We start from the raw sequence: 7,510 nt of genomic DNA on the forward strand, positions 1-7,510 counted from the left end.
AGGAGATGGACAGGGAGGAGACCTCAGCCCAGGTGATGGGCAGGGAGGAGACACCAGCCCAGGAGATGGACAGGGAGGAGACACCAGCCCAGGAGATGGGCAGGGAGGAAACCTCAGCCCAGGAGATGGGCAGGGAGGAGACACCAGCCCAGGAAATGGGCAGGGAGGAGACCTCAGCCCAGGAGATGGGCAGGGAGGAGACACCAGCCCAGGAGATGGGCAGGGAGGAGACACCAGCCCAGGAGATGGGCAGGGAGGAGACCTCAGCCCAGGAGATGGGCAGGGAGGAGACCTCAGCCCAGGAGATGGGCAGGGAGGAGACCTCAGCCCAGGAGATGGGCAGGGAGGAGACCTCAGCCCAGGAGATGGGCAGGGAGGAGAAACCAACCCAGGAGATGGGCAGGGAGGAGACCTCAGCCCAGGAGATGGGCAGGGAGGAGGCCTCAGCCCAGGAGATGGGCAGGGAGGAAACCTCAGCCCAGGAGATGGGCAGGGAGGAGACCTCAGCCCAGGAGATGGGCAGGGAGGAGACCTCAGCCCAGGAGATGGGCAGGGAGGAGACACCAGCTGGCACTAACACACTGCCTGGTACCAGGAGCTTAACAAAAATGGCTAGCTGCAGCACCAGTTAGGTGTCTGTTGCCATCCCATCCTTCAGTCAGTTCACCCACTGAGACAGTAATGCTGAGAATATTCACCTCAATTAACAGTCTCATATTTTCCCAGTATGGTAGGTGCTGGAAACCTTCCATTTATGGTTCAAAAAACTGTTTTACCCTTCACATGTAATTGAGGAATTAACCCTGTCCTTACCATTCCATAATAGCTGCATGTGACACCAAAGGCAGGTGTTAGTCACAGGAATCCCAGGAAACATGCGGGCTCCAGTCCGACACTGTCCCTTGTGTTTCTGCCTCAGTGACCTTGCTCCCCCGAGAGCCAGGATCAGGTCCCGAGTCACTGACAGTCATTGTGATGTGACAATCACGGTCACATGATGCTCCGGATTCAATGACTGGGTTCCAGGGCACAAAACCAGGCCTCCTCATAAAACATACTCTCTGGACAATCAGTCACAATATTGGCCGTGGGCAAAACATACAATTTAAATTCAGACGCATCAAAACTCTTTTCCTATTATTCACCCCACCTCTCCAGTGGACTCCGTCTGGTTATGAGGTAGCTATACCGTTGCCGGCAGCCCTCCTCTACCTAACTGAGGTGGCTGTTCATCATGTGTGAGGCCCTTGAGCAGTGGCTGGCTATTTGACTATGTACAGCATCACAACAAAACCTGATCCAGACCACCTCGTGTTCCCACTTTCTAGCTGGGGTCACAGTGGTGGCCTATAGGAGGAACCCTGGCTGATAAATGCCCTCCCTAGCCCAGGGTGCTGAAACCAAATGTAGCACCTCTGTATATTTCCCCAGAGATCAGCTAATTCAGCACAGGCCAGGAGTTGAATCTGAGAGAACATAAGAACATAAGAAATAGGAGCAGGAGTCGGCCATTTGGCCCTTCGAGCCTGCTCCGCCATTCAATGGCCCAGTAATTCCTGTCACAACGCGTGAGTACGGACGGGGTACTCACGCGTGTGCCCGGAGGAATTGCCGGTTTTCAGCATGCACAGCGCATGCGCTGAAAACCGGCATTTCCTGTCCTCTGACCCAAGGGGTTAAGAGGCAGAACGCGCGCGACTGCACAGGCAGCGCGTGCGCAGTAAAATTCCTTTTTTTTTTCAGAGTTGCGCGCGTGTAAAGGCCTTCGGTCTTTACGCGTGGAAAAACAAGACTTAAGTATTTAGTTTTTCAGGTAAGTGGGCTTTTAGTACAATGTAGAAATTTTTTTTCCACAGGTTTGTTATTTTTAAAGAATTTACAGGATGGTAAGTTTAGTTTTAGACCCTATTTTTTTTTAATTTATTTTTTTCAAAAAGTTGATTAATTGTTTAAAACATTTTTTAAAACTTATTTATAGTTATTATAATCAGTGGGATGTTTTTTAAAATTTTATTTAAAGTTAAAGTAGTGTTTTGGCAGCCCATACTTTTCATGAGTTTGACAGCTCTTACTGAATGAGTTTCCCCTCCCCTGATTGGCTGCACAGTGCTCACCTGATCCCAGCCGGCACATCGCACTAACTACGCCGCTGGTGGCATAGTGGTTAGCACTGTTGCCTCACAGCGCCAGGGACCCGGGTTCAAATCTGGCCTCGGGCGACTGTGTGGAGTTTGCAAATTCTCCCTGTGTCTGCGTGGGTTTCCTCCGGGTGCTCCGGTTTCCTCCCACAGTCCAAAGATGTGCAGGTTAGGTTGATTTGGCTATGATAAATTGGCCCTTAGTGTTAGGGGATTAAATACGTGGGGTTACGGGGATAGGGTGGGATATGTGTCGGTGCAGGCTCGATGGGCCGAAATGGCCTCTATCTGCACTGTAGATTCTGTGATTCTGTGGGTCAGGTAAGCACATCGCGCCGACAGCTGAACTGGGCCTGTGACAGGAAATGCAAGCAGGCCCGGGCTTCAGATGTCGGCGCGTAGGGTGAGTGCAGATCGGGGGCTTGCACGCGCGGCAAGCCCCCGATCCTAATTTCAGGGCCATTAAGATCATGGCTGATCTTCTACCTCATCTCCACTTTCCTGCACTATCCCCATATCCCTTGATTCCCTTAATATTCAAAAATCTATCAATCTCTGTCTTGAATATACTCTCTGGTGTAGAGAATTCCAAAGATTCACCACCCTCTGAGTGAAGAAATTTCTCCTCATCTCAGTCCTAAATGGCCGACCCCTTATTCTGAGACTGTGACCCCTGGTTCTAGACTCCCTGCATCTACCCTGTCAAGCCCTGTAAGAAAGTTATATGTTTGAATGAGATCACCTCTCATTCTTCTAAACTCTAGAGAATATAAGCCTTGTGTACTCAATCTCTCCTCATAGAACAATCCCCCCATCCCAGGAACTGTTCCAGAATCTATGGAATTTTGGAAAATGACAACCAATGCATCCATTATCTCTATAGCCACCTCTTTCAAAACCCTAGGATGTAGGCCATCAGGTCTAGGGGAATTATCGGCTTTCAGTCCCATTAATTTCTCCAGTACTATTTTTTTACTAATACTAATTTCTTTCAGTTCCTCATTCTCACTAGAGCCTTGGTTCTCCACTATTTCCGGGAAGTTTTTTGCGTCTTCTTCCATGAAAGACAGACACAAAGTAATTTCTCTGCCATTTCCTTATTCCTCATTATAACTTCTCCTGTCTCAGCCTGTAAGGGACCCACAGTTACTTTCGCTAATCTTTTCCTTTTTACATACCTATAGAAGATTTTACAGTCTGTTTTTATGTCTCTCACTAGTTTACTCTCATATTCTATTTTCCCTTTCTTTATCAATTTCGTGTCCTCCTTTGCTGAATTCTAAAATACTCCCAATCCTCGGGCTTACAACTCTTTTTGGCAACATTATAACCCTCTTCCTTTGATCTAATATTATCTATAACTTCTCTTGTTAGCCACGGTTGGATCATTTTTCCTGTGGGGTTCTTGTGGGGTTTTTGTGCCTTAAAGGAATGTATATTTATTGTAAATTATGTATTCATTCTTTAAATGCTAGCCATTGCTTGTCTACCATCATACCTTTTAATGTAGTTTCCTAATCTACCGTAGCCAACTCGCCTCTCATACCTATGTAGTTTGTTTTGTTTAGATTTAAGACCCTAGATTCGGATTTAACTAAATCACTTTCAAACTGAATATAAAATATAAATTTCTATCATATTATCGTCACTCTTCCCTAAAGGCCCCTTTACAACAAGGTTATTAATTAACCCTTTCTCATTGCACAATACTAGATCTAAAATAGCCTGTTCCCTCGTTGGTTCCTCAACATACTGATCTAGAAAACTATCTTGCATACATTCTATGAATTCGTCCTGCACACTATTACTGCAAATTTGGTTTGCCCAGTCTATATGTAGATTCAAGTTTCCCATGATCACTGTATTACCCTTGTTATATGCGCCTTTAATTTTCTGATTTATACTCTGCCCTACATTACAACTACGGGTTGGGGGCCTATAAACAACTCCCACCAATGTTTTTTGCCCCTTGCTGTTTTGTAGCTCAGATTGGTTGGAGCTAAGATCCTTTCTCTCTACTGTCTTTATCCCATCCTTTATTTTCAGGGCTACCCCTCCTCCATTTCCATTTTGCCTATCTCTTCTAAAAGTTAAGTATCCTGGAATATTTAGTTCTCAACCTTGGCCACATTGCAACCACGTCTCCGTTATGGCTATTAGATCAAACCTGTTAATTTCTATCAGCGCTATTAATTCATCTATTTTGTTGCGAATGCTTCACATATTCAGATATAGTGCCTTTAGCTTTGACTTATTTCTATTTATCCCTGATGTCACCTTAATCACTGATGCCTTCTTACCTTTATTACTCTTTCTGTCCCTTCCTGACCCACTCTGCTTATTTTTACCCAAAATTCTACTCTGCTCTAGAGCCTTGACATTTCTCTTGCTGCTTTTAAATTTACTCTTCCCTGAATTCTCCCACCACCCCCCCCCTTCATTAGTTTAAAGCCCTGTCTACTGCCCTAGTTATTTGGTCCCTAGGACATTGGAGCCCGTCCCAACGGAACAGCTCCCTCTTTCCCCAGTACTGGTGCCAGTGCCGCATGAACTGAAACCCCTTCCTCCCACACCACTCTTTGAGCCACGCATTTAAACCTCTAATCTGTTTGTCCCTATGCCAATTTGCACGTGGCTCAGGTAACAATCCAGAGATTATTACCTTTGACGTTCTGTTTTTTAACTTGGATCTTAGCTTCTCAAACTCCCTCAGCAGAACCTCATTCCTAGTTCAACCTATGTCGTTGGTTCCTAGGTGGATCATGACAACTGGATCCTCCCCCTCCCACTCCAAGTTCTTCTCCAGCCACGAGGAGATGTCTTTAACCCTGGCACCTGGCAGGAAACACAACCTTCGGAACTCTCAGTCGTGGCTGCAGAGAACAGTATCAATTCCCCTGACTATACTGTCCCCTACCACAACTACATTCCCTTTCACTCCCCCCACTTGAATGGCCTCCTGCACCATGGTGCCATGGTCAGCCTGCTCATCCATCCTGCAGGCTTTGCCCTCATCCACACAGGCAGCAAGAACCTCATACCTGTTGGACAAGGTACATGAGGCTCCTCCAGCACTGCACCTAAGGTCCCCTTACCTGCTTGAGTTGCAGTCACACCCTCCTGTCCCTGACCACTAACCAGACCTGTACCACTGCCTAACCTAAGGGGTGTGACTGCCTCCTGGATCAAAGTGTCCAGCGGCGGACCTGGGTGTGGCGTGAGGGGCGAGCGGCGAGGCGAGTATAAAACCGGCAGCGAGGCGAGGCCCAACCACAGCGGCGGACTTGGGTGTGGCGTGAGGAGCAAGCGGCGAGGCAAGTATAAAACCGGCAGCGAGGCGAGGCCCGACCACAGCGGCGGACCTGGGTGTGGCGTGAGGAGCGAGCGGCGAGGCGAGTATAAAACCAGCAGCGAGGCGAGGCCCGACCACAGCGGCGGACCTGGGTGTGGCGTGAGGAGTGAGCGGCGAGGCTTACCAATTCAGCAATGGGAGAGAGAGGTAAAAAGTAATCAAAGTATGACGTCACCAGAAAGTAGGTAAGTGATTGGTTGGTGAGTATTTCTCTCTTTCTCCTTTTTTTCCAAACTTAAACTCTGTGGTTTATAGTTTCTAAGCTCTGAGGTGTAGCGGGGGCTGCTGGTAACCAAAAATTTAACTTAATTTAAAGGAAGTAAAGGGTAAGTCATGTCAGGACAGCTCAGCCCCGTAGTTTGCTCCTCCTGCACTATGTGGGAAATCAGGGACACTTCCTGTGACCCTGACAACCATGTGTGCGGGAAGTGTGTCCAGCTGAAGCTACTGACAGACCACATTGCGGCACTGGAGCAGCGGATGGATAGATATTGGAGCATTCGCGAGGTTGAGGAAGTCGTGGATAGCATGTTTAGGGAGGTGGTCACACCGCAGGTAAAGGTGGCACAGGCAAAAAGGGAATGGGTGACCATCAGGCAGAATACTAGGTGCAGGCAGGTAGTGCAGGAATCCCCCTCTCGAACAGTTATACCATTTTGGATACTGTTGGGGGGGATGGCTTAACAGGGGAAGGCAGCAGCAGCCAATCTCCTGGCACCAGGGGAGGTTCTGCTGCACAGGACGGGAGGAAAAAGAGGGGTAGAGCTATAGTGATAGGGGATTCTATTGTAAGGGGAATAGATAGGCGTTTCTGTGGCAGCAAACAAGACTCCAGGATGGTGTGTTGCCTCCCTGGTGCAAGGGTCAAGGATGTCTCGGAGAAGCTGCAGAAAATTTTGGAAAGGGAGGGTGAACAGCCAGATGTCGTGGTGCATATAGGTAACAACGATATCGGTAAAGAACGGGATGAGGTCCTAAAAGCTGAATATAGGGAGTTAGGAGGTAAATTAAAAAATAGGACCGCAAAGATAGTAATCTCAGGATTGCTACCAGTGCCACGTGCTAGTCAGAGTAGAAATAGAAGGATACTTCAAATGAATACGTGGCTAGAGGAATGGTGCAAGGGGGAGGGATTCAAATTCCTAGGACATTGGAATCGGTTCTGGGGGAGGTGGGACCAGTACAAACCGGACGGTCTGCACCTGGGCAGGACTGGGACTGGTGTCCTTGGGGGAGTGTTTGCTAGTGCTGTGGGGGAGGGTTTAAACTAAAATGGCAGGGGGTTGGGAACCTGAGCAGGGGGACAAAGGAAAGGGAAACAAGGATAGAAGCAAATGACAGGAAGGAGAAAAACAAAGATGGCAATCAGAGAAATCAAGGGTTTAAAACAAACATGGCCACAGTAAACAATAATTCTAAAAGGTCTAAGAGCGTTAAAAAAACAAGCCTGAAGGCTTTGTGTCTAAATGCAAGGAGCATCCGTAACAAGTTGGATGAATTAGCAGCGCAAATAGAGGTAAATGAATATGATATTATTGGGATTACGGAAACATGGCTCCAGGGGGACCAAGGCTGGGAACTCAACATCCAGGGGTATTCAATATTCAGGAAAGATAGGCAAAAAGGAAAAGGAGGTGGGGTAGCATTGCTGGTTAAAGAGGGGATTAACACAATTGTAAGGAAAGGTATTAGCTCTGATGATGTGGAATCTGTATAGGTAGAACTGAGAAATACCAAAGGGCAGAAAACATTAGTGGGAGTGGTGTATAGACCCCAAACAGTAATGCAGAGGTTGGGGATGGCATTAAAAGGGAAATTAGAGAAGTGTGCAATAAGGGCACAGCAGTCATCATGGGTGACTTTAATCTACATATAGATTGGGCTAACCAAATTAGTAACAATACTGTGGAGGAGGAATTCCTGGAGTGTATACGGGATGGTTTCCTGGACCAATATGTCGAGGAACCAACTAGGGATCAGGCCATCTTAGACTGGGTATTATGCAATGAGAAAGGATTAA

Source organism: Somniosus microcephalus, chromosome 8, assembly GCF_052327205.1.
Source record: "Somniosus microcephalus isolate GS21.2 chromosome 8, FLI_Smic_1.0, whole genome shotgun sequence".
Lineage (NCBI taxonomy): Eukaryota > Metazoa > Chordata > Chondrichthyes > Squaliformes > Somniosidae > Somniosus > Somniosus microcephalus.